This window comes from Pleurodeles waltl, chromosome 9 (assembly GCF_031143425.1).
Source record: "Pleurodeles waltl isolate 20211129_DDA chromosome 9, aPleWal1.hap1.20221129, whole genome shotgun sequence".
Taxonomy (NCBI): domain Eukaryota; kingdom Metazoa; phylum Chordata; class Amphibia; order Caudata; family Salamandridae; genus Pleurodeles; species Pleurodeles waltl.
This window is the reverse complement of record NC_090448.1, coordinates 117,238,619-117,265,301: the sequence shown is the minus strand read 5'-3', so window position 1 is coordinate 117,265,301 and position 26,683 is coordinate 117,238,619.

The following is a 26,683-nucleotide window of genomic DNA, read 5'->3' as shown; positions in this document are numbered from 1 at the left end:
TGGCGTCGAATACAAAAATCATCCTTAAGTAGAGAATATTTTTCAGACTTCATACTCCAATTTGAATTGAGAAAACTAACTGCATTATGTTTTGTGCCACCTAATAAAGTAGATCAATATTAGACAGCTATCACAGAGTCTATTACACAATAAATGAAGACAAATTGGCGCCATTACAAAATTATTTCGAAGAAACATGGATTCGACACCTAAACAGACCAGGTTGCAGAAGAAAACCAAGATTTCCTATACAGTGGTGGAACTGCTACATGACCTGTTTAGAAGGTGGAGCAAAGACTAATAATGCCATTGAGGGATGGCACAACCCCTTCAACAAAGCAATCGGAAAATCCCACCCAAATCTATATCATTTCCTGGAAATTTGCAAAAGGAGCAAAGTTTCCAAGAAATGAGGCTTGCTCAATCACTGTCATGTAGCCTGAACCCACACACAACCCAAAAAAGCAAACAAATGTCAGAAACAATATTGGCAAAAAACAAGAATTCCCATTAATGGTGCCTTTAGACTACCTAGACAGTCTAGCATATATACTAACTTACTAACAACAACTAACAAACTCACCATTACTTGCCAGTTTTCAAAACACCATCAATTAAATTGAAATTTTTGAATTTCTTTTAAACCAAATTATTCCCAAAACACAAAGGTTCCTACCTTAAAGTGTTTTCTTGTCTTAATGCAAAAATAAGAGCATCTCTGCATCTCTCCCTGTAGAAATATTGATCTTCTTTCATACAGATAAGGCATTTTAACCTGCATTAAAAAAATTAAAAAAATCAATCACCCAAAAAATTACCATTCACAATACAAAATATATGAAAAAAAAACATATGTACACGATAACAACTGTACCAAAAAATAATTATAACACACTTTTTATCAAAGTACAAACTATGTGAAGCACAATATTCTGTATAAACCCATAAAAAACATTTTCTCCCTAAAAAATAGAAAAAGCATAGCTCACATACTAAAGATATACTAATTTTAAAAAAAACAGCCTAAAGACAAGAAAACGAAACAAAAAAGAAAACTATGGCAAAAACAAACAAATACGAATAACAGTAAGACACGATAAACATTTTTGCAAAAAAAACACTGCCAACTCCGTCTATCACCGAACTATAACTTAAATCAGCATCATATTTTTATAACATTGACATTACAACTATTACTAAACAAAAAATTGCTAAACAGTTTTTTATTTATAACACCGCATATAAGTATCCTGTAGAGGAAAAAAACATAAAATTTATCAACACAAGCAACTTCGAAACGCTACTCCCTAATTTAAAAGTACCTCCGATACCTATCTCTTTAATAAAAATACCCTAAAACATATATTAAAAATAATTTAACTTAACTTACCTGAGCAAGGTCTCTTCTTCCATCCAGTCTTGACCATGACGCTCCCCGGAATGAAGAAACAGACCTACGTCCTACGTAAACATAGGAAACCAGTAAAAATAGAAAACTGACTATTTCTTCCATAGGAAATAATGGAATGATAAATACCACAAAAAGGTTTTAAAAAATGTAAATAGTTTTTGTAAAATATTCTAAAAATATGTAAAATTCAATTTATGTTTAAAAACAAATTCTGTATTTTTTAAAGTTTTTTTTTTTTAAAATAAACATTTTCAAAAGTTTTCATTATGTGTTTTCATTTAAAAAAAAAATGCATTTGCATGAAAAAATATCAATACATGGTGCAACAAATATTTCAACTACAATACAATAATACAAAAATAAAAAGACCAAACATCTTCTCTCACTTTATTTCTAAAAAAATGAAGTGTAAAAAACTCATAAATATTTCTTAAACATATATTATTAAATTATAATTGAAAACAAATTCAAACATATTATACACACATATAAATATATATTACCCCCCAAAAATATAATTTCCACTGAATTTTTTTTTTCAAAAATAAAAATAAACATTATTAATAACAATTACAAAATATATAAACAATAAAAATAAAAAATAAAACAGTAATACACAAGTATATTCTTTAAAAAAAAGCAAAATAAATATATTTAATTAAAATACACAAAATAAATAAAAAAATACAATAAAAAAATACAACACAAATATTACTTATAAAGCTTAATTATAAATTACATTTTCAAAATATAAAAAACAGATACCATATATCCTGTCCCATTTACTACTAAATATTTTATAAACAAACCATAAAACAAAAAATATAACGTAATTGTTAAAAATAATACCAAACCATCAACACAGTTCCTCACTAAAGACCTCTAAATCCCATATGTTCTGCACCAAAATTCAATACATGTTTGATTTTTGTTTTTTAAAAAAAGCACTATAAAAAACCTTTAAACATAAACGATTTAAAATAATACCCGAGTACTACTACTCTTCCCCTTCCATAAACTGAACATCCCAAATATCCAAAACCCTTACACCACACCATATTTTTTTATTTAAAAAAATATAAAACATTAAAATAAATACCTAAGTATGAATACACTTCTCCACCCATAAACCCTCGATCCCATATATCCCACTCCTTACCCTATTACATACTAATAAACTTCCCCGTCCACAACTACTAAATAACATATATCCCACCACTAATTGTACAGCAAATTTTGTTTTTAATCCACAAAAAAAAAAAATATTATCAATACCCAAATATTTTAATTAATACCTAGGTAAGAATACACTCCACCATCCATAACCCCTGCAGCCCACACGTCCTGCTCCTTAACCCAATAATTAGTCCCTAAGTACTACTACTGTTCCCCTCCCATAACCCCTACATTCCAAATATAAAACTCCTTAATCCACAGCATATTTTATGAAATATAAAAAAAGAATAAAATATTTAAATGAACACCAAAGTATTAAAACACTTCCCCACCCATAATCCCTCTATCACATACATCCCGCTACTTCCCCACCCATAACACCTCTATCCCATACATCCCACTCCTTAGCCCAATGCACATTAATACACTTCCCCACCCACAACCCCTAAATCCCATATATCCTGCCACTAATTCTACATTTATTTCTTTAATCATCAAAAAATAATAATAATAGTAATAGTATTAATAATAATAATAATAATAATAATAATACCCAAGTATTTTAATTAATACCTAAGTATTAATACACTCCTCCACCCATAACCGCTGCATCCCCTACATCCCTTAACCCAATACATATTAATACACTCCCTTGCCCATAAACCCTATATACCATATTTACCACCCCTAATTCCACTACATTCCTCATTTAATACTCAAGTGTGTAAATTAATACCTGCGTATTAATACATGTCCCCTCCCAAAACCCCTACATACTGTATATCCCACCCCTTAATGCACAGCATTCAAACCATATATACAAAAAAAAAAGGCAAATGTATATATATATACCCATAAAAAAATATATATATATATATATATATTTACATAACATATAAATATTATACAAACAAAAAATACTAATAAACCAAAACAAATTCTTACCTTAAAATTCATTCTTCCACCATTAAAGTCATTGTTGCAGCATTCGTTCTTTAGGAAAATTTGTTGTTAAGACAGTAGTTATTCTGTACCTCGTGGTACAGACTAACTAGTGGTTTAATACTCATTGTTAAGGCAGGTCGGCCTTAACAACTTGTTGTTTGGGGTGTTTCCCGGAGGGAGAGTATTTCAGGTACTGCATATACCTCATTGACTTCAGGGAGGAGGTCATCCAGTTTTATAGGTTTAAGAGGTAATATATCATGGACCTGCTGCAGGAGATAGGGCCAAGTCTTCTGACAGCAGCTACAAGGAGGCATACCACTCCCGCACATGTCAAATTGATGGCTGTGCTACACGTTTTGGCTTCGGGAATATTCAAAACTGCAGCTGCAAAACTGGCAAGTATCTCATAGGGAGCATGATCTGCCTTTCTCCCATCTGACCTGGATGTCATAAGCAAACTGATCCCACAATACCTACTCTTCCCCAAAACTAAGTGGCAGCAACTGGAGACCAAGCAAGGATTTTACAACATAGCGGGGTTCCCCCATGTGCTTGGTGCTTTAGATTGCACACATGTGCAGTTTGTGCCCCCTGCATACACAACACACCTCTACAGGTGTCACACATTCATGTGGTTCCAACCATGGAGAGAATGCTGGACCCCCAATCACAGTTGGGCTGCTTAATGAAACAAGTAACAACTGTCTAGTTCTACCAGCTACCCCCAGAAGGGATAGTACAAAATGAAATAATATGATCTTGTGTCACTGGTGGAACTGCTTTGCTGTCTTGTGCACTGCCTAGCAGGATCAGGACTCCCTGGACCTCATTATCTTTATGCAGGTGCGGAACCAGACTTCATAATAAATATTGCATGAGAGAGAGTTGAATCAATTTCAAGAATAAACTGGAGATTTCCTGGCACTCCAGAACACATAAGGTTCAGTTTCAAATTCAAGTACATCTTGAAACTCTGGAAGTTTCTCCCAAAATGCTAATTGCAACTTGTCAAGAAACACAGTGGCAAAACTTTCAGTTTGGGTACAATACAGTTCGGAGTGCTGCAATGCAAGAGTCCAGAGCACTGGGCCTCTTGGGGGTTAATACTCAAACAATGTCTAAAAACATGCTCATGCCTTCATAGGAATAAGTCTTTGAAATATGTGCTAACCTATGGACCAGTGTGCACTAACCTGAGGGGAAAGTACTTAGCATTGTCAAGTGCTTTAACTGGAATCCAAAGATGACAAGAAGCTCAGTGCAAGAAGCTCAAGAGTAGGTGAAATCATAGATAATGAAGGAAGTACTAGAAACATTACAGAAGCCAGGATCACAGGAACATCAGGGAGGCTTGGAAGAGTAGAGTGCTGGACGTTCTGGGTGACTCAGGAGGTGAGTGCAAGGAAGATGCTTGTGCAGGACTGGAGCAAGGCTAAGCACGGATACAGATACAGAAGGGGTATTTATGCTGGAAGAAAAGTGTTCCAGAAGTGTCCCACATGGAAGTGTGGAATATTCCAATTAACCTGTGGAAGATCACATGTTACATATAGTGGATATGAGGCCTTGCAGGTGGCAGGCACAAACAGTAGTTAACACTTATAACATGATGGTACAGTGGGTAACGGTGGATGTGTCCTAAAAGACACATGATAATCTGCAGGTGCAAAACAAACTATACTTGCTTAGCAACAGAACATGAGGGTCAAAGGTTCAGGCTTCCTGGAAGGGGGACCATGGAGTGCTTGAACCAGGAGGCCACCACAAGGGAAGAATAACTTGGAGTGCTCAGGACAGGGACAAACAACAAGGGAAGGGTGACATGAGTCCAGAGAGCAAAACCCACAAAACATAGGACACAAAATGGAGTTAGGAAAACCAGAACCACAAACATCAGTATTCAGTCAATGCCCAGGCAATATTGGACAATCAGGGACTCTTTAGCAACATTGTGGCAAAATAACATGAAAGTGTCCATGACACCTACATACTCCATTACAGACTCATCAGTGATAGGTTTGAGAATGGCTGTTACGGAAAGAAACTACTATTTGGAAAGGAAAGCAGATTAAGCAATATTTTGCCTAGAATTAAATGAATGGCTGAATGCCCACCTGTGTGTTTGTGCTTGGATTGTGTGGAATGGGCACCTGGTGGTAGTATGTCATACAAACATGTAGCCAATGGTTTATAATACAAATACAACACAGGGTTAAGGACTAGTAGCCAGATGTAGAAAGTGATGGTTGTAAAATACTGGTCGTAATTCGTGTCCAGTATTTTAGGACCAGAGTGCTAGTTTATGAGCCGAACTTGGGGGCATATTTATGAGAGACATATGCCACCCGGAGCATTACATTTTTTGATGTTTCGGTGATGCATACCTCACAACCATATCGATGAGGCCATGCAAAGTCACTTTGTGTGGCTTTGTATGGCCTCATACATATGGAGTAAGACAAAGCCGTACAAGTTGCTGCATTGCCTTACCCTACACTAGTGGGGCGTTCCTTGAGTGTTATGGTGGGTTTTCCCAAGCATTACCCATAGATTTTGATGCTGCCCCAGATTTACAAGAGCCTGCAAACTTAGGGCAGTGCCAAAGCCTTACGCCTCTCCAGTGCAGGCTTAATTTCTCCTTGTTCTTTCCCTTTTCTATGTGTGATGTATTCTGCAGCACACATAGAAAGAGGAAAATGTCTCTTGGGATTGTTTTTGTGCAGGAAGGTGTCTCTTCCTCCCTGAAACAATCCTGCATGCAACACAGGCACCCTTGCACCATGGTGCAGCCAACTGTGGGCCAGAGTAGGGGCAAAGGACAGAAATGCACCATATTTCATAAGAATGGTGCATTCCTGCCCTTTCACACTGACGTAGGGCAGCACAGCAAGAAGACTTGCAGCATTGCCCTATGCCAATCCCTCATAGATATGCTCCTATGTACTAAAGTATCGGTTGGCAAGATGCAAATTCTTAGTGTGTCACAATTTGACCTACCTCATGAATACTAGTAAGGGAGGCTGCAAAGTCACTATGACTAAGAGGTCAGCAGACCACCAAGTCTGTGTTTGCTTTTCAATAAAACATATTGGCCCTCATTATGACTTTGGTGGTAAGTCCTGCTTCCCGCCATGCCGACTGCCACCAACATGCTGCAACTGCGGCGGTATACCGCTACCCATATTATGACACACACATAGCAATCCCTCACTATACAGACACAAACACAAGTCCGCTAGCCCAAAGGGTCAGTGATAAAATGGCAGTACCAAAACCCACCCTGTTACGCCAACAGATCTATGTCCACAGCATTATGACACACGAATGACAGTGGCGGACATTCAACCGTGGTAAACCATTGGCGCTACATACTGCTGCACTCAAAATGCACACACACATACAAAATAACACCACATTGGACAATTCAAACGACACACACCACACCACTATAAAACACACACACACATTACCCACAACCCTTTGTGACTCAAAGAAATTGACAACTGAGAGAGAGATACACCAAGAGCAGCCACAGAACCAGAGCCACAGAACACCATCACCCATATACCATCCACGCACCTCACAGCACACACCCCAACACATCACCCCATACACTCACACAAACACCACTCACACTACACCCATGGCACCACAAAAACACCACAGGTTCACAGAGGAGGAGCTAAGGGTCATGGTGGAGGAAATCATCTGGGTAGATCCACAGCTATTCGGATCACAGGTGCAGCTGAAATCCATTGCAAGGAAGATGGAGCTATGGCAGTGAATCGTGGACAGGGTCAACGCCATGGGACAGCACCCCAGAACAAGGGATGACATCAGGAAAAGGTGGAACGACCTACGGGGGAAGGTGCGTTCTGTGGTTGCAAGACACCAGATAGCTGTACAGAGGCTGGCGATGGACCCTCACCTCCTCCCCCACAACTAACAACATGGGATGAGCAAGTCTTGGCATACTGCATCCTGAGGGCCTGGCAGGAGTAGTAGGAGGACTGGACTCTGGTAAGTCAACTCTCTATTACCCCCCTACCTGCATGCCATCACATAACCCCACCCCTACCCTCAGCCCATCTCCCCACCACCTCACATACACCCCACCATCACAACCCACCCATCCCAGTACCCAGCACTGCATGCACCACCAATGTATGGACATCACTGACAGCCCTGCATGGACACCCACCACCACAGCATGCACACTAGAGTTACCTAGCCCACAAAATAACTACTCACACAAGGCAAAGCTAACAGGGCGCTTACAACCATACAGGGCAACACACCCATGCACAAGATGTCACACACAGAAACATTAACACTGCATTTACATCCCCACAGGTCCCACACCCAACGTCACCAGAAAGGAGGTGCCGGCAACAGCCAGTCCCCCCCCAGAACAGGTCCACAGTGATGACAGCAGCTCTGCTCGCCTGGATCTGGATGACCAACCTGGCCCATCAGGGACCTCCGGACAGTCGGTTACCCAGCCACAGTCCCATATCACCACAGGGCCTCCCCCCTCAGGAAACACCACCACAGCACCCACCCAGCGGGCCCACACCTCTGTCCCCAGGATACGTCAATCAGCAGTGTGTCCACCACCACAGGGGCCCCAGGCAACCCCACAAACACAGGATGAGAAGGGACCTGGGGTCAGTAGCAGTGGGCACACGGTTCAGGGGACAGAGGCACAGGACAACAGGGAAACTGGGAGGACTGCTATGCGACAGGGGGAGGACAGGACCAGGGAACCAACTGTCCACGTGGCACTCACCAACATCCTGGGAGCATACCAACATTCCCAGGAGACGATGGGCCAGATACTGACCAAGTTGCAGGAGACCCAGCAGCTGCAGGAGGGACAGTACCTGGGGATCAGGGAGGACCTGAGGGACATCCACACCACCCTGGTCACCATTGCAGGGGTCCTGGCAGATATGGCCAACACCATGAGGGAGGCAGTGGCACACCAACGGGCCCCTGACACTAGCCACACCGATGAACAGCACTCCACCTCTGCTGATGCTAATGGACAGGAGGCCCTGCCACAGGAACAACAGGCCACCAGCACCCCTCCCCCTGCGGAAGGAGAACCACCCCGCAAACGGTCCGTGCGATCCAGGCAGAAGCCAGAGAACATTGCCAAGACCCCGCCAGGAAATAAGACTCTCCTGATTGTCACCCTTGTGACCCACTCTGTCACCCTGTCCACCTTGAACTGCCATTGCTCCACTTCCAATGCCCCCATGGACAATGCACCTGTGATACAAAGAGAATGGACTCTAGCCTGGACTCTCCTCCAACATCAACCAAGCCCACTGCACATTCCCATTAACATTTCAGCACTTAAATAAAAACCCTTTGAAAAACTACAACTATGTAGTATGTCAAATGATTTAATTATGTTTTCCTTTAACAATCTGTTGACATTGCAATTAGACTGTACAGTAATGTATACATAGGTATGACCTGTATTGTGCTGCAGTCAATACACCAGGAGCCAGAGTAGGGCACAGATATCTGTGAACAGACATGTCAAAGGGTACAGTAAGTGGCCATAGTAGTGGGAACAGTAGACTGCCAGTGGAAATTTACATCACAAAACTGCAATGGAAGGTGAAGTTACAGTGTTTTACCTGTGTGTCACTGGAAGTACTGACAAATGATAGATGTTCTGTTGTCCACATCCTCATCCTCTGCCTCCTCTTCATCACTGTCCACAGGCTGCACCACTGCCACACGCCCATCTCCAGCCTCATCATCCTGCAGAAAAGGCACCTGGAGTCTCAAGGCAAGGTTGTGCAACATGCAACATGCCACAATGATCTGCCACACCTTCTTGGGTTAGTAGTACAGAGAACCACCTGTTAGATAGAGGCACCGACACCTGGCCTTCAGGAGGCCAAAGGTCCACTCTATAATTCTTCTTGTTCGCCCATGTGCCTCATTGTAACATTCCTCTGCTCTTGTCCTCGGATTTCTCACTGGGGTCAGTAGCCCCCAGGTTGGGGTAACCAGAGTCACCTGCAAATATCGAGGGATACCTGTTAGCCAGACACTCACCAATAGGGCCAACCCCACACCCATATACCAACATACACTGGGTGGGGACCATGGGCTCACCTATTAGCCACACCGGTGCCTCTGGAGTTGAGCCTTCACATATGGGATGCTGCTATTCCTCAGGATAGATGCATCATGCACAGACCCAGGATACTGGGATATGTACTGGTCTGCCAGGCACACTATCTGAACATTCATCGAGTGAAAGCTCTTTCGATTTCTGAACACCTGTTCATTTCTCCAGGATGGGACAAAGGCAATATGTGTACCATCAATTGCCCCAACCTTGTTGGGGATATGTCCCATTGCATAGAAGTCAGCTTTCACTGTGGCCAAATCCTCCACCTGGGGAAATACGATGTAGCTGAGCATCTGTTTCATCAGGGCAGACAACACTCTGGTCAGCACATTTGAGAACATTGGCTGTGACATTCCTGCTGCCAAGGCCACTGTCTCTTGGTAGGAGCCACTTGCCAAGAAATGGAGCACAGATAGGACTTGCCCAAGAAGGGGGATCCCAGTCGGCTGACGGATAGCTGAGATCAGGTCTGGCTCCAATTGGGGATACAGCTCTTGGATTGTGGTTCTATCAAGTCTGTAGGTGAGGATAATGTGCCTGTCCTCCATTGTTGCCAAGTCCACCAGGGGCCTGTACACAAAGGATGTCTCCATCTCTTATTCATCCTCAGTGGCTGTAATCTAGGGGCAAAACAATGAGCAACTGGTCAGTTTCCGACAATTCCTTAATGTACAATGCATTGGATGTTGTGACAGAAACAGTATGCTGATGTTTAGTCCCAAAATGTGCTTATGTCTGCTGTGACGCAGTTAGGTGCCATGGCCTACCCCACCCTGAAATGGCAGACGCCTGTCCTGTGTGGAGGGAGAAGTGGAAATGAGGTAATGCTGCTGACGTTTTGAGCCGTTGCGGGAGTTGATCGAGTACCGCCGTGAAACTTCTCATTGTTTATCATTGGGCCCTATGGGTCACAGTAGCCAATGGTGATGTACGCCGCCAGTGACGGTGCGCACCGCCGTGGACGTGACCGCCATTTTCTATCTGTTCACTCACTTGCTACCTGACCTTCAACAGGTGAGGACCTACACTGCAAGTGCTGCTGTGACCTGTGTCTGTAAGCCACCAAGGCTCAAGTCACTGGGGAAAGGGCCCCTTCCTTCACCGCTGCAGAGTTGGAGAGGCTGGTGGTTGGGTCCTTACTCCAGTACCGATTGCTGTATGGGCCTCCAGACCAACAGGTGAGTACACTGTGTGCACAATGCATGGGGCAAGAATGCATGGAGTGCTGTGGTTGAAGGCCTCGTGTAAGGGTTGATGTTTGAGAGGTCCTGGGCAGGGTGCTGCATGTATGCTGGGCAATGTCTGTGCATAAGGGGACGGGAGTGATATTATGGTGGGCCATAAGTGTAACAGGCCGGATGGTATGACTGATACCATTTTCTATTTTTGTTTTTCGCCCATCAGAAAAAGGGTATATGGCTTGCCATCGCCAAGGACTTGTGGACCCTGGGGGTCTATGGCAGGCAAATGGTGGGAGGACCTGAGAACCTGTACAAGGAAGACGGCAGAGACCCACCTAGGGATGGCATCCCAATGAGGAGGGGGTGCCTATCGAACCCTGACCCCCCTGATGTTCTGCATACTGGCGGTGGTCTATCCGGAGCTGGATGGGCGCTTGAGGCCATCAAAGCAGCCACAAGGGGCTGAGTACAGTTCCCAATATACTACTTGCGCGTGGAGGGGTGGTCTCTGTGTGGGGAATGTGCGCCTGTTGGTGCCCCTAGGCCTGGCCGGACATTGCAGGGTAGGTTCCATGTAGGGCGGTGGCTCAAGCACTCCACCCCCAAACAAGCTAGTGGGCATCCACTACTGGGCAGGGATCTGTGGGTCTCAGGTATGCTGCAACTGGGGTTAGGTATTACTGTCCATGGCCTTGTGACTAGCATTGTCACTAGTAGTGCATAGCCTTGTGCGTAGGGCTGTCCCCTGTGTGTTGTGTACACCAACTGTGGTGTTGTTGCTGGCATTGACCAAGTGTTTCCTCTTTCTCTTCCACCCCCTTTTTGTTTTGTCACCCTGTCCTTCTGTGCATTAGCATCATCTGGCGGAGGAGCAGAGGCACCGGCGTTGGAGGGAGCTGCATCCCACAGGGCCCAGGAGGCTGAATCCACCGACGGTGAGGGCACCAGTGGGATGGAGGGCGAGGGGAGCACCACAACGGACACTGGCAGGAACAGTTCTGAAAGTAATACCTCCTCAGATGGAAGCTCTCTGGTGGTGGCACCTCTGTGGCCACCCCAACGAGAGGTACAGCTTCCACCCCGTACCAGCACCACCACCCCTATACCAGCACCACCCTCCCAGCAGCCCCTCATTGTGTTTACCGTGCCTGCTCACCCAGGACGGTGGGCATCTCCTTCACTCCAGGCACCTCAGGCCCTGCCCCAGTTAGCACTGCTGCCCTCAGTGAAGAGGCTATTGACCTCCTGCGATCCATCTCTGTTGGGTAGTCAAACAGAGTTTCCGCCGGCCGGCCCAACGGGGATGTGGGCCCCAACATGGGAGCCGGCTCCAAATGGAGCCGGCGGTGTTGCGGCTGTGCGACGGGTGCAGCTGCACCCGTCGCGCTTTTCACTGTCTTCTGTGCAGACAGTAAAAAGCAGTGTGGGGTTGTGCCTGGGGGCCCCTGCACTGCCCATGCCAAGTGCATGGGCAGTGCAGGGGCCCCCAGGAGCCCCACGACCCCCTTCCCACCAGCCTTTCCATGGCGGTTCCTACCGCCATGGAAAGGTTGGCGGGAAGGGGACTCGTAATCCCCTGGGCAGCGCTGCAAGCAGCGCTGCACTGGCGGATTAAAACCGCCGGGACCACCGTGGCAGAAAACTGCTGATCCCGGCGGTGCGACCACGTCGCTTCCGCCGAGGTCAAAATAGGCAAGATTGCTCCGCCAGCCTGTTGGAGGTGCAATCTCCAAAACATCCCTGGCGGTCTTTGACTGCCAGGGTTGTAATGAGGGCCTTTGTCTTTGCACTCCCCAGGACATCGCAGAGGGCATGTAGCCCCCTTCTGGACCAGTGGCACTGCACAATCTTCCGGCTGAGGTGCCCCCCCATTCCCTTTCCCCCTGAGGTGCCTGTGTATTTTCGAACTGATACCCCAGCAGTGTTCTCTCCATGTTGAACAAAAACAGGATTAGTGGAGCACACCCAATGTATCAAAAATTGTCTTATAAGTAAAGTTGACAAGAAAAGATCATTAAACTGAACCATCAAATTATGTTCTTCTAATGGTGTTGGTAGCAGTACCATGAAGACAATCAATGCATAAACACAACATACAATTTTTTTTTTTTGTGAAGAACAAAATACAAAAAAGAATGTAGCTTTTATATATATATCTCACATAAGGTTAACACCAATATACATACACAATACAGATAGTACAAAAAATACATAAATAAGTACAAAATACAAAAGCCATCAGCCGACACGTGTTTCGTCCACACCGGACTTCTTCAATGCTGAGAAAATCACAATAAACAACATTCCATTGTATACTAACACAAACACCATTCCTAAAAAAAATATTTTTAGTCTTTATTTAATTAAAAGAAAACTAAATAAAATCACCACCACGTCACCATAGTAATGGAAAACAAGGGAAACCAACACCATATATCTATTATCATAAATCATTAAAAAGTTATTAGACAGTAAGTGTTTGTGTAGAACAACCCAAGTGTAATTTAGGATTGTAATTAGAAAGTCATGCAAATGTTATCTCGAATGACATGCAACGCCTGTGGGTTGAGAATTCAAGAATACTCAACTTCCAAACTCGTGCCACACCTCAATATCGGTGCTGTCTGTATTTAATAAATACCTTGAACATTCTAAATGGCAAACGGTCTCGTATCCCCCTTCGCAACTATCCAGAGAAAGAAAGAGAATTCCATTATTCTTCCTTATTTTGAAAGACACCAAACCTATAGGTGACAACTGTTCATTTTCTATACTGACCTGGGTTCGTCAAGTGAACCCGCCCCTTGAGGTCTTCGGACTTCAATTCAGACAATATTATTACCAGTTTCCTTCCATCCTTCTGGTCTGAACTCGGAGACAAAATAGTCTTAGTGTCTGCTTTTGTATTTCATTATATCCCCGAGCCAAAGCTAGCCCCTTTCAGCGAGTGTCTCCCTGAGCACTAGAGCCGGCGATAAAGTAGTTAAACGGCATCACCGTATATCTAGTCAAAGCGCGAGTTCTATAAGTATCATGTTCTTAGATGGCAGAATCCAGCATAAATAACCCTCAAATAGAGCCAAAATGTTTAACCCTCTCTCATCGCACCAAGCCCCCAATACCGTCTCACCTGTGGCAAACATTCGTCACTGCGATCAATTCCCTCTCCTCCAAGTCGGCACCAAACCTCATCAAGAGTGTCTTACCGAACACTAAAACCCGTGATTAACCCCTTCGCTGCCAGGCCTTTTCCCCCTCCTGTGCCGGGCCTTTTTTTGCCTATTTGGGGCAGTTCGCGCTTAGGCCCTCATAACTTTTTGTCCACATAAGCTAACCAAGCCAAATTTGCGTCCTTTTTTTCCAACATCCTAGGGATTCTAGAGGTACCCAGACTTTGTGGGTTCCCTTGAAGGAGGCCAAGAAATTGGCCAAAATACAGTGAAAATTTCGTTTTTTTCAAAAAAATTGGAAAAAGTGGCTGCAGAAGAAGGCTTGTGGTTTTTCCCCTGAAAATGGCATCAACAAAGGGTTTGCGGTGCTAAACTCAGCAGCTTCCCAGCTTTCAGGAACAGGCAGACTTGAATCAGAAAACCCAATTTTTCAACACAATTTTGGCATTTTACTGGGGCATACCCCATTTGTGCAATTTTTTGTGCTTTCAGCCTCCTTCCAGTCAGTGACAGGAATGGTCATGAAACCAATGCTGGATCCCAGAAACCTAAACATTTCTGAAAAGTAGACAAAATTCTGAATTCAGCAGGGGGTCATTTGTGTAGATCCTACAAGGGTTTCCTACAGAAAATAACAGCTGAAAAAGAAAAATATTGAAATTGAGGTGAAAAAAACATAAATTTTTCTCTACGTTTTACTCTGTAACTTTTCCCTGCAATGTCAGATTATCGAAAGCAATATACCGTTACGTCTGCTGGACTCCTCTGGTTGCGGGGATATATAGGGCTTGTAGGTTCATCAAGAACCCGAGGAACCCAGAGCCAATAAATGAGCTGCACCCTGCAGTGCGTTTTCATTCTATACCAGGTATACAGCAATTCATTTGCTGAAATATAAGGAGTAAAAAATTGCTATCAAGAAAACCTTTGCATTTCCAAAAAGGGCACAAGATAAGGTGTTGAGGAGCAGTGGTTATTTGCACATCTCTGAATTCCGGGGAGACCATAGTAGCACGTGAATTACAGGGAATTTCTCAAATAGATGTCTTTTTTACACACACTCCTATATTTGGAAGGAAAAAATGTAGAGAAAGACAAGGGGCAATAGTACTTGTTTTGCTAATCTATGTTCCCCCAAGTCTCCCGATAAAAATGGTACCTCACTTGTGTGGGTAGGCCTAGCACCCGCGACAGGATATGCCCCAAAACACAACATGGACACATCACAGAAAACAGAGCTGTTTTTAGCAAAGTGACTACCTGTAGATTTTGGCCTCTAGCTCAGCCGCCACCTAGGGAAACCTACCAAACCTGTGCATTTCTGAAAACTAGAGACCTAGGGGAATCCAAGGAGGGGTGACTTGTGTGGCTCGGACCAGGTTCTGTTACCCAGAATCCTTTGCAAACCTCAAAATTTGGCTAAAAAAACACATGTTCCTCACATTTCTGTGGCAGAAAGTTATGGAATCTGAGAGGAGCCACAAATTTCCTTCCACCCAGCGTTCCCCCACATCTCCCGATAAAAATGATACCTCACTTGTTATGGGTAGGCCTAGCACCCGCGACAGGATATGCCCCAAAACACAACGTGGACACATCACAGAAAACAGAGCTGTTTTTAGCAAAGTGACTACCTGTAGATTTTGGCCTCTAGCTCAGCCGCCACCTAGGGAAACCTACCAAACCTGTGCATTTCTGAAAACTAGAGACCTAGGGGAATCCAAGGAGGGGTGACTTGCGGGGCTCGGACCAGGTTCTGTTACCCAGAATCCTTTACAAACCTCAAAATTTGGCTAAAAAAACACATGTTCCTCACATTTCTGTGGCAGAAAGTTCTGGAATCTGAGAGGAGCCACAAATTTCCTTCCACCCAGCGTTCCCCCATGTCTCCCGATAAAAATGATACCTCACTTGTGTGGGTAGGCCTAGCGCCCGCGACAGGATATGCCCCAAAACACAACGTGGACATATCACAGAAAACAGAGCTGTTTTTAGCAAAGTGACTACCTGTAGATTTTGGCCTCTAGCTCAGCCGCCACCTAGGGAAACCTACCAAACCTGTGCATTTCTGAAAACTAGAGACCTAGGGGAATCCAAGGAGGGGTGACTTGCGGGGCTCGGACCAGGTTCTGTTACCCAGAATCCTTTGCAAACCTCAAAATTTGGCTAAAAAAACACATGTTCCTCACATTTCTGTGGCAGAAAGTTCTGGAATCTGAGAGGAGCCACAAATTTCCTTCCACCCAGCGTTCCCCCACGTCTCCCGATAAAAATGATACCTCACTTGTGTGGGTAGGCCTAGCGCCCGCGACAGGATATGCCCCAAAACACAACGTGGACATATCACAGAAAACAGAGCTGTTTTTAGCAAAGTGACTACCTGTAGATTTTGGCCTCTAGCTCAGCCGCCACCTAGGGAAACCTACCAAACCTGTGCATTTCTGAAAACTAGAGACCTAGGGGAATCCAAGGAGGGGTGACTTGCGGGGCTCGGACCAGGTTCTGTTACCCAGAATCCTTTGCAAACCTCAAAATTTCGCTAAAAAAACACATGTTCTTAACATTTCTGTGGCAGAAAGTTCTGGAATCTGAGAGGAGACACAAATTTCCTTCCACCCAGCGTTCCCCCACGTCTCCCGATAAAAATGATACCTCACTTGTGTGGGTAGGCCTAGCGCCCGCGACAGGATATGCCCCAAAACACAACGTGGACATATCACAGAAAACAGAGCTGTTTTTCGCAAAGTGACTACCTGTAGATTTTGGCCTCTAGCTCAGCCGCCACCTAGGGAAACCTACCAAACCTGTGCATTTCTGAAAACTAGAGACCTAGGGGAATCCAAGGAGGGGTGACTTGCGGGGCTCGGACCAGGTTCTGTTACCCAGAATCCTTTGCAAATCTCAAAATTTGGCTAAAAAAACACATGTTCCTCACATTTCTGTGGCAGAAAGTTCTGGAATCTGAGAGGAGCCACAAATTTCCTTCCACCCAGCGTTCCCCCACGTCTCCCGATAAAAATGATACCTCACTTGTGTGGGTAGGCCTAGCGCCCGCGACAGGATATGCCCCAAAACACAACGTGGACATATCACAGAAAACAGAGCTGTTTTTAGCAAAGTGACTACCTGTAGATTTTGGCCTCTAGCTCAGCCGCCACCTAGGGAAACCTACCAAACCTGTGCATTTCTGAAAACTAGAGACCTAGGGGAATCCAAGGAGGGGTGACTTGCGGGGCTCGGACCAGGTTCTGTTACCCAGAATCCTTTGCAAACCTCAAAATTTGGCTAAAAAAACACATGTTCCTCACATTTCTGTGGCAGAAAGTTCTGGAATCTGAGAGGAGCCACAAATTTCCTTCCACCCAGCGTTCCCCCACGTCTCCCGATAAAAATGATACCTCACTTGTGTGGGTAGGCCTAGCGCCCGCGACAGGATATGCCCCAAAACACAACGTGGACATATCACAGAAAACAGAGCTGTTTTTAGCAAAGTGACTACCTGTAGATTTTGGCCTCTAGCTCAGCCGGCACCTAGGGAAACCTACCAAACCTGTACATTTCTGAAAGCTAGAGACCTAGGGGAATCCAAGGAGGGGTGACTTGTGTGGCTCGGACCAGGTTCTGTTACCCAGAATCCTTTGCAAACCTCAAAATTTGGCTAAAAAAACACATGTCCCTCACATTTCTGTGGCAGAAAGTTCTGGAATCTGAGAGGAGCTACAAATTTCCTTCCACCCAGCGTTCCCCCAAGTCTCCCGATAAAAATGATACCTCACTTGCGTGGGTAGGCCTAGCGCCGGCGACAGGAAACACCCCAAAGCGCAACGTGGACACATCCTAAATTTTGGAAAAAAACAGAGGTGTTTTTTGCAAAGTGCCTACCTGTAGATTTTGGCCTCTAGCTCAGCCGGCACCTAGGGAAACCTACCAAACCTGTGCATTTCTGAAAACTAGAGACCTAGGGGAATCCAAGGAGGGGTGACTTGCGGGGCTCGGACCAGGTTCTGTTACCCAGAATCCTTTGCAAACCTCAAAATTTGGCTAAAAATACACATGTTACTCACATTTCTGTGGCAGAAAGTTCTGGAATCTGAGAGGAGCCACAAATTTCCTTCTACCCAGCGTTCCCCCAAGTCTCCCGATAAAAATGATACCTCACTTGTGTGGGTAGGCCTAGCGCCCGCGACAGGATATGCCCCAAAACACAACGTGGACACATCCTAAATTTTGGAAAAAAACAGAGGTGTTTTTTGCGAAGTGCCTACCTGTAGATTTTGGCCTCTAGCTCAGCCGGCACCTAGGGAAACCTACCAAACCTGTGCATTTCTGAAAACTAGAGACCTAGGGGAATCCAAGGAGGGGTGACTTGCGGGGCTCGGACCAGGTTCTGTTACCCAGAATCCTTTGCAAACCTCAAAATTTGGCTAAAAATACACATGTTACTCACATTTCTGTGGCAGAAAGTTCTGGAATCTGAGAGGAGCCACAAATTTCCTTCTACCCAGCGTTCCCCCAAGTCTCCCGATAAAAATGATACCTCACTTGTGTGGGTAGGACTAGCGCCCACCAAAGGAAAGGGCCCAAAACACAACGTGGACACATCACATTTCTTTATAAAAAGCAGTGTCTACCTGTGGATTTTGGCCTGTAGCTCAGCCGACACCTGAGGAAACCTAGCAAACCAGTGCATTTTTGAAAACTAGAAACCCAGGGGAATCCAAGATGGGGTGACTTGCGGGGCTCTGACCAGGTTATGTTACCCAGAATCCTTTGCAAACATCAAAATTTGGCCCAAAAAACACTTTTTCCTCTCATTTCGGTGACAGAAAGTTCTGGAATCTGAGAGGAGCCACAAATTTCCTTCCACCCAGCGTTCCCCTAAGTCTCTCGATAAAAATGGTACATCACTTCTGTGGGTAGGCCTAGCGCCCACAAAAGGAAATGGCCCAAAACACAACGTGGACACAACATATTTTTTCACAGAAAACAGAAGTGTTTTTTGCAAGGTGCCTACCTGTGGTGTTTGGCCTGTAGCTCAGCCGGCCCCAGGGGGGGGGGGGCAGAAATGCCCTAAAATAAATTTGCCCCCCCAACCCCCACCCTCCCCCGCCGGGAGCGACCCTTGCCTACGGGGTCGCTCCCCCTGCGTGACATTGGCGCCAAAAAACAAATCCCCGGTGCCTAGTGGTTTCCGCCCCCTTGGGGGCAGATTGACCTAAAATTGGCCAATCTGCCCCCAGTGGGGCAGAAATGGTCTAAATACAATTTGCCCCCCCAGGGGAGCGACCCTTGCCTGATGGGTCGCTCCCCATCTCTAAAAAAAGAAACAACAAAAAAAAACCACACAAAAAAAAAATTGCCCTGGTGCCTAGAGTGTTCTGCCACCCCCGGGGGGCAGTTCGGCCTAATAATAGGCCGATCTGTCCCCAGGGGGGCAGAAATGGCCTAAAATAAATTTGCCCCCCCAACCCCCACCCCCCCCCCCCCCCGGGAGCGACCCTTGCCTACGGGGTCGCTCCCCCTGCGTGACATTGGCGCTAAAAAACAAATCCCCGGTGCCTAGTGGTTTCTGCCCCCTAGGGGGAAGATTGACCTAAAATTGGCCAATCTGCCCCCAGGGGGGCAGAAATGGTCTAAATACAATTTGCCCCCCCCCAGGGGAGTGACCCTTGCCTGATGGGTCGCTCCCCATCTCTAAAAAAAGAAACAACAAAAAAAAAACACAAAAAAAAAATTGCCCTGGCGCCTAGAGTGTTCTGCCCCCCCCCCCGGGGGCAGTTCGGCCTAAAAATAGGCCGATCTGTCCCCCGGGGGGGCAGAAATGGCCTAAAATAAATTTGCCCCCCCAACCCCCACACCCCCCCCCCCCCGGGAGCGACCCTTGCCTACGGGGTCGCTCCCCCTGCGTGACATTGGCGCCAAAAAACAAATCCCCGGTGCCTTGTGGTTTCTGCCCCCTTGGGGGCAGATTGACCTAAAATTGGCCAATCTGCCCCCAAGGGGGCAGAAATGGTCTAAATACAATTTGCCCCCCCAGGGGAGCGACCCTTGCCTTATGGGTCGCTCCCCATCTCTAAAAAAAGAAACAACAAAAAAAAAAAACACACAAAAAAAATTGCCCTGGCGCCTAGAGTGTTCTGCCCCCCCCCGGGGGCAGTTCGGCCTAATAATAGGCCGATCTGTCCCCCGGGGGGGCAGAAATGGCCTAAAATAAATTTGCCCCCCCAACCCCCACCCCCCCCCCCCCCCCGGGAGCGACCCTTGCCTACGGGGTCGCTCCCCCTGCGTGACATTGGCGCTAAAAAACAAATCCCCGGTGCCTAGTGGTTTCTGCCCCCTAGGGGGAAGATTGACCTAAAATTGGCCAATCTGCCCCCAGGGGGGCAGAAATGGTCTAAATACAATTTGCCCCCCCCCAGGGGAGCGACCCTTGCCTGATGGGTCGCTCCCCATCTCTAAAAAAAGAAACAACAAAAAAAAAACAAAAAAAAAAAATTGCCCTGGCGCCTAGAGTGTTCTGCCCCCCCCCCCCCGGGGGCAGTTCGGCCTAAAAATAGGCATTGGCGCCAAAAAACAAATCCCCGGTGCCTTGTGGTTTCTGCCCCCTTGGGGGCAGATTGACCTAAAATTGGCCAATCTGCCCCCAGGGGGGCAGAAATGGTCTAAATACAATTTGCCCCCCCAGGGGAGCAACCCTTGCCTTATGGGTCGCTCCCCATCTCTAAAAAAAGAAACAACAAAAAAAAAAAACACAAAAAAAAAATTGCCCTGGCGCCTAGAGTGTTCTGCCCCCCCCCGGGGGCAGTTCGGCCTAATAATAGGCCGATCTGTCCCCCGGGGGGGCAGAAATGGCCTAAAATAAATTTGCCCCCCCAACCTCCACCCCCCCCCCCGGGAGCGACCCTTGCCTACGGGGTCGCTCCCCCTGCGTGACATTGGCGCCAAAAAACAAATCCCCGGTGCCTAGTGGTTTCTGCCCCCTAGGGGGCAGATTGACCTAAAATTGGCCAATCTGCCCCCAGGGGGGCAGAAATGGTCTAAATACAATTTGCCCCCCCCAGGGGAGCGACCCTTGCCTGATGGGTCGCTCCCCATCTCTAAAAAAAGAAACAACAAAAAAAAAAAACACAAAAAAAAAATTGCCCTGGCGCCTAGAGTGTTCTGCCCCCCCCCCGGGGGGCAGTTCGGCCTAAAAATAGGCCGATCTGTCCCCCGGGGGGGCAGAAATGGCCTAAAATAAATTTGCCCCCCCAAACCCCACACCCCCCCCCGGGAGCGACCCTTGCCTACGGGGTCGCTCCCCCTGCGTGACATTGGCGTCAAAAAACAAATCCCCGGTGCCTAGTGGTTTCTGCCCCCTAGGGGGCAGATTGACCTAAAATTGGCCAATCTGCCCCCAGGGGGGCAGAAATGGTCTAAATACAATTTGCCCCCCCAGGGGAGCGACCCTTGCCTGATGGGTCGCTCCCCATCTCTAAAAAAAGAAACAACAAAAAAAAAAAACACAAAAAAAAAATTGCCCTGGCGCCTAGAGTGTTCTGCCCCCCCCCGGGGGCAGTTCGGCCTAAAAATAGGCCGATCTGTCCCCCGGGGGGGCAGAAATGGCCTAAAATAAATTTGCCCCCCCAACCGGCACACCCCCCCCCCGGGAGCGACCCTTGCCTACGGGGTCGCTCCCCCTGCGTGACATTGGCGCCAAAAAACAAATCCCCGGTGCCTTGTGGTTTCTGCCCCCTTGGGGGCAGATTGACCTAAAATTGGCCAATCTGCCCCCAGGGGGGCAGAAATGGTCTAAATACAATTTGCCCCCCCAGGGGAGCGACCCTTGCCTGATGGGTCGCTCCCCATCTCTAAAAAAAGAAACAACAAAAAAAAAAAAACACAAAAAAAAAATTGCCCTAGCGCCTAGAGTGTTCTGCCCCCCCCCCGGGGGCAGTTCGGCCTAATAATAGGCCGATCTGTCCCCCGGGGGGGCAGAAATGGCCTAAAATAAATTTGCCCCCCCCCCCCCCCCCCGGAGCGACCCTTGCCTACGGGGTCGCTCCCCCTGCGTGACATTGGCGCCAAAAAACAAATCCCCGGTGCCTAGTGGTTTCTGCCCCCTTGGGGGCAGATTGACCTAAAATCAGCCAATCTGCCCCCAGGGGGGCAGAAATGGTCTAAATACAATTTGCCCCCCAGGGGAGCGACCCTTGCCTGATGGGTCGCTCCCCATCTCTAAAAAAAAAAAAAGAACAAAAAAAAAAAACACAAAAAAAAAAATTGCCCTGGCGCCTAGAGGTTTCTTCCCCCCCTGGGGGCAGATCGGCCTAATAATAGGCCGATCTGCCCCCAGGGGGGGCAGAAAAGGCCTTCCCAAAAAATTGCCCCCCCTGGGAGCGACCCTTGCCAAAGGGGTCGCTTTGTTGCGTGACATTCGCGCGCAAAAACAAACTCCCTGGTGTCTAATGGTTTCTGCCCCCCTTGGGGGCAGATTGGCCTTATCAAAATAGGCCAATCTGCCCCCAAGGGGGGCAGAAATGGCCTAAATATATATTGCCCCGTAGGGGAGCGACCCTTGCCTAAGGGATCGCTCCCCACCTAAAAAAAAAGAATTCATCACAAAAAAAAAAAAATGGTCCCTGGTGCCTAGAGGTTTCTGCCCCCCCTGGGGGCAGATCGGCCTAATAATAGGCCAATCTGCCCCCAGGGGGGGCAGAAAAGGCCTTCCTAAAAAAATGCCCCCCTGGGAGCGACCCTTGCCCAAGGGGTCGCTCCCTTTTGCCAATTTCAAGAAAAAAAAAAAAATCCCTGGTGTCTAGTGGGGTTTCAAAAGCCGGATTGCAAGCAATCCAGCTTTTGAAACCTGTGAGAGACTTCAAAGGGAAGGAAATACATTTCCTTCCCTTTGAAGCCTCTCGGGGCCTCCCCCATGGGATTGAAAAAGAAATGCAAAAGCATTTCTTTTTCAATCGCGCTGGAAGCTCTGCTTCCAGCGCGATGGGGGAGCCCCTGTGACTAATCAGCGCGCGCTTGCGCGCTGACGTCACAGGGGGGGTTGGGGGGGGTCGGGGGTGGGAGGGGAAGGGCTTCCCCTTCCATCCCTGACTTGGGGGGGTGGGGGGGAACCCCACAGAGGGAGCGAGAGCGCTCCCTCTGGGCTGTGTGCCGAGGACGTAGTGGTTACGTCCTCGGCACAGCAGCACTGTGCCGCAGGACGTAACCACTACGTCCGCGGCACAGAAGGGGTTAAATCACACAACGGCCCTGCCATATATCCAATCACAGCGCGAGCCCCGCAAATGTTGTGCTCGTAGTTGGCAGACTACGCCATAGGAAACAGAAAGAGGACTGCCATTTTGTAAGAACCCCGTGGCCATCTTTAAATACTGAAACCACCACCGGCAATGTCACAAAAAAGGAGGAAAGAATTCACCAATATGCAAAGCGAGCCACATGAACCACTGTGCTTGTTGGCCACAAGCTAACTACAAACAAAGGGAAGGAACTTCAATTGTTTCACCAAAAAACTGGCAGTCATCTGTAAACATCTCCATGTTGAGGCAGGAGTCAAGTGGGGCCTTGGACTATGTGATATGGCCCTGCGGCCCACGGACATTATGGACTAGGCAGTGTCCCTCCATTTGTATATATATAAATACTTTTTTGAATTTTTAAGAACGAATTTCTAGTATTTTATCTTATTACACTCACTTTAATCACTTCCTTTTGTCCTTGAATTATTCCTGAGGGGTACGGGGTGGATATGTAATGTTGTTGCATCTGGTTGTGTGTATGTTGTTGGGGGTGGGGGTGCTGAATGTTGCGTGTGGGTGTGTCCCTCTCTTTTTCCTCCCCCTCCCCTGTGTGCTAGAAGGCAGTACTCACCGTGGTCGTCGTCGCCGGCGTTGGATTCCTGGTGTAGGAGGAGGTAGACCAGCATGGGGAAGATCTGCAGTTCAGGCTCCATGGCGTCGTGGTTCTTCCTTGAGTCTCCGTAGGTGAGTCATTTGCCTTCTGGGTACTATTTCCGTTGTGCTTTTGATGTCGTTCGTACCGTCCCCGAAAAGGTGCCAGATAGGCCAGTTGTAATAGTGTGGGCGGTACATTGTCTTGCGCCTGGCTGTTGGCGGTTACCGCCGCGGTGCTTGTTCTACCGCCGTGGCGGTCGGTGTGTTAAAGTGGCTGTCTGTGTTAGCGGTTTTTGCCATGGTCATAATTCCTCTTTTTTTACCGCCAGCTTATTGGCGGTATTACCGCCGCTTTATCACCTACTGCCAGGGATGTAATGAGGGCCATTGTGTTTTTTAAATGCAATCCATTCTCTTTAAAGAAAACCAGGAAGCATTTTTTGGAACAAATAAAAGTTTAAGGGCCAGATGTAAAACCATTTGGTATTGCGACTCACATTTTGCCAATTTTTGCGATTCGCAATACCAAGTGTACAAGTGTGTATCAGACACTGTTAGTGATTACAAATGGGTAGCAAGGGACCTGCATCATTAAAAATCATGAGGCAGGTCACAAATTGTGACCCATTTGGGAATGGCCACACTCATAGGGATGGTGGCCTCATTGGGTCAGCAGTCCATAATGTCTCTGACTGCTTTTTAAATAAAGCAGATTTTTTGATTTTTTTTTTAATGCAGCCCATTTTCCTTAAAGAAAAAAGGGATGCATTTTAATAATAAAAATTAAATGTTTCAGTTTAATTTTTTCAGAGTAAGCAGTAGTTGAACTTGGTGTTAACTGTGTTTGTTTTGCAACCGCATTAATGGCCACAAAGCAATCATACATACCACTGCAACTCACAATTAGGAAGGGATACCCTTGGCATGCCCCTTCCTAATTGCGACTAGCAAATCCATTTAGCAATTTGGTAAATAGATTACTGAATCACAAAATAACATTTGTACACAGCAAAATGCTTTTTACTGTGTGCAAATGTCCCAGTTCTGAAAATTGGTCCATTTGCGCACAGAAGAAAGCTTTGTACATCTGGTTGATGGTAACATATTCGACTGTTAAATCTGAAATTTGTATTTTCTCACTCACTTTTAGATTTTTTCAAAACATTTACTTCAGTGGCACCTCAGACATTGGACATCTAACTTTAAGTGGACATCATCGGACATGTATTACAAACGTGTCCCACTCAACGATTTGAATTTTTTTTTAGACTCAGGGCCTAATTTAGAACTCGGCAGACAGGTTACTCCATCACAAAGGTGACAGATATCCCATCCAACAAACTCTAAATCCTATTATGTCCTATGAGATTTAGATTTCAGTGGATAGGATATCTGTCACTGTTGAGATACAGTCACACGTCTGCCAAGCTCTAACTCAGGCCCTATATCTGAAGATCAAACCATTGAGGCTCTGATTTATATTTTTTGACACGCAGGTGTGCGTCAAAGAGTATACCACTGGCTAGCACCATTCCTGGACGCCAGTCGGGCGTCATATTTAAGCTATGACGCAGGCCGGCGTTAAGGCCCAGTTAGCGTCAGAATCATTTACGCTAACCAGTTGAGGAAGCGTAGGAGAACCTGGAGGTTATGTGTGAAAGAATGGCGCTAGTCAGGTTAGAGTAAAAAAAAATACTCTAACCTGATTAGCGTCATTATGTTCACGCAAAACCCTCATGGACATGACTCCTATCTAAGTGAAGACAGAAATCATGCCCCCCAGCCCAATGGCCATGCCCTGGGGACTTGAGTCCCCTGGGCATGGCCACGGGGCACAGTGCCATGTAGAGAGGCCCAAGTTAGGCCCCCCAATGGCACTGTTCATATATGATGTCGCTGCATCATGCCTCTGTTAGATCACCGCATCACCAATATTGTATGCTGTGGTAAAACAAGCTTTCCTTTTTTGTCTAGTTGCAGTTGGCCCTACTGTTTTTGATCCATTCAGATGCGCGCAGGGGAATCTAGTGGCTGTCCTCATCGCTCTGCATCATGAAAGCCTCAAAAAAATCTCCCTCTTGTTCTAGGACCGGGGCTTGGGGTCATTAAGACAGCTATAGAACACATTTAAAAGTGTTTTTATCTTAGATTGACTGTTTAAAGTATTTACTGATAAGGGAACTGGCTTTAGGTGATGTTCCTAGTATTCCGGCAGAAAAATGCCAGATAGCAACCTTAGCCACGTAATACTGGACTTATTTGGTGAACTATGGCAAAGATAAGATGGCCATTATACTAAAGCAATTCCGCCTTCTCGAGTCCCATCATACCCAATTTTTGGGAGCACTTGGGAGATTTCAAATACTAGTGCAGCCTGAAAGATCATAACGTCTATCACTACATCAGCTTCATCATTTCTGTCTGTAAATCTGTAGAACTAGGCACTGTGCAAATCAGGAGGAAAGGAAAGCCTGACTATACCCGACCAATCTACTTATGAACGGGTGTGAAGCTAGACACAGCTTCAGATGATATGCATGCCCTATGTCACCCATAATGGATGCAAAGATGGTTCATGTCTCGTGAGGTGGCTTCCAGGAAGCAGACAGCAGCCCTTCATTACATTACACTACTACTGCCTAAACAGCATCCACCCAGGATAACTCATCTAGGACATTATTCTCTAACACATGTGATATAATAATTCACGCTGGGCCTTGAAGGGGGTGTATTTTCGACAGTTACTTTTC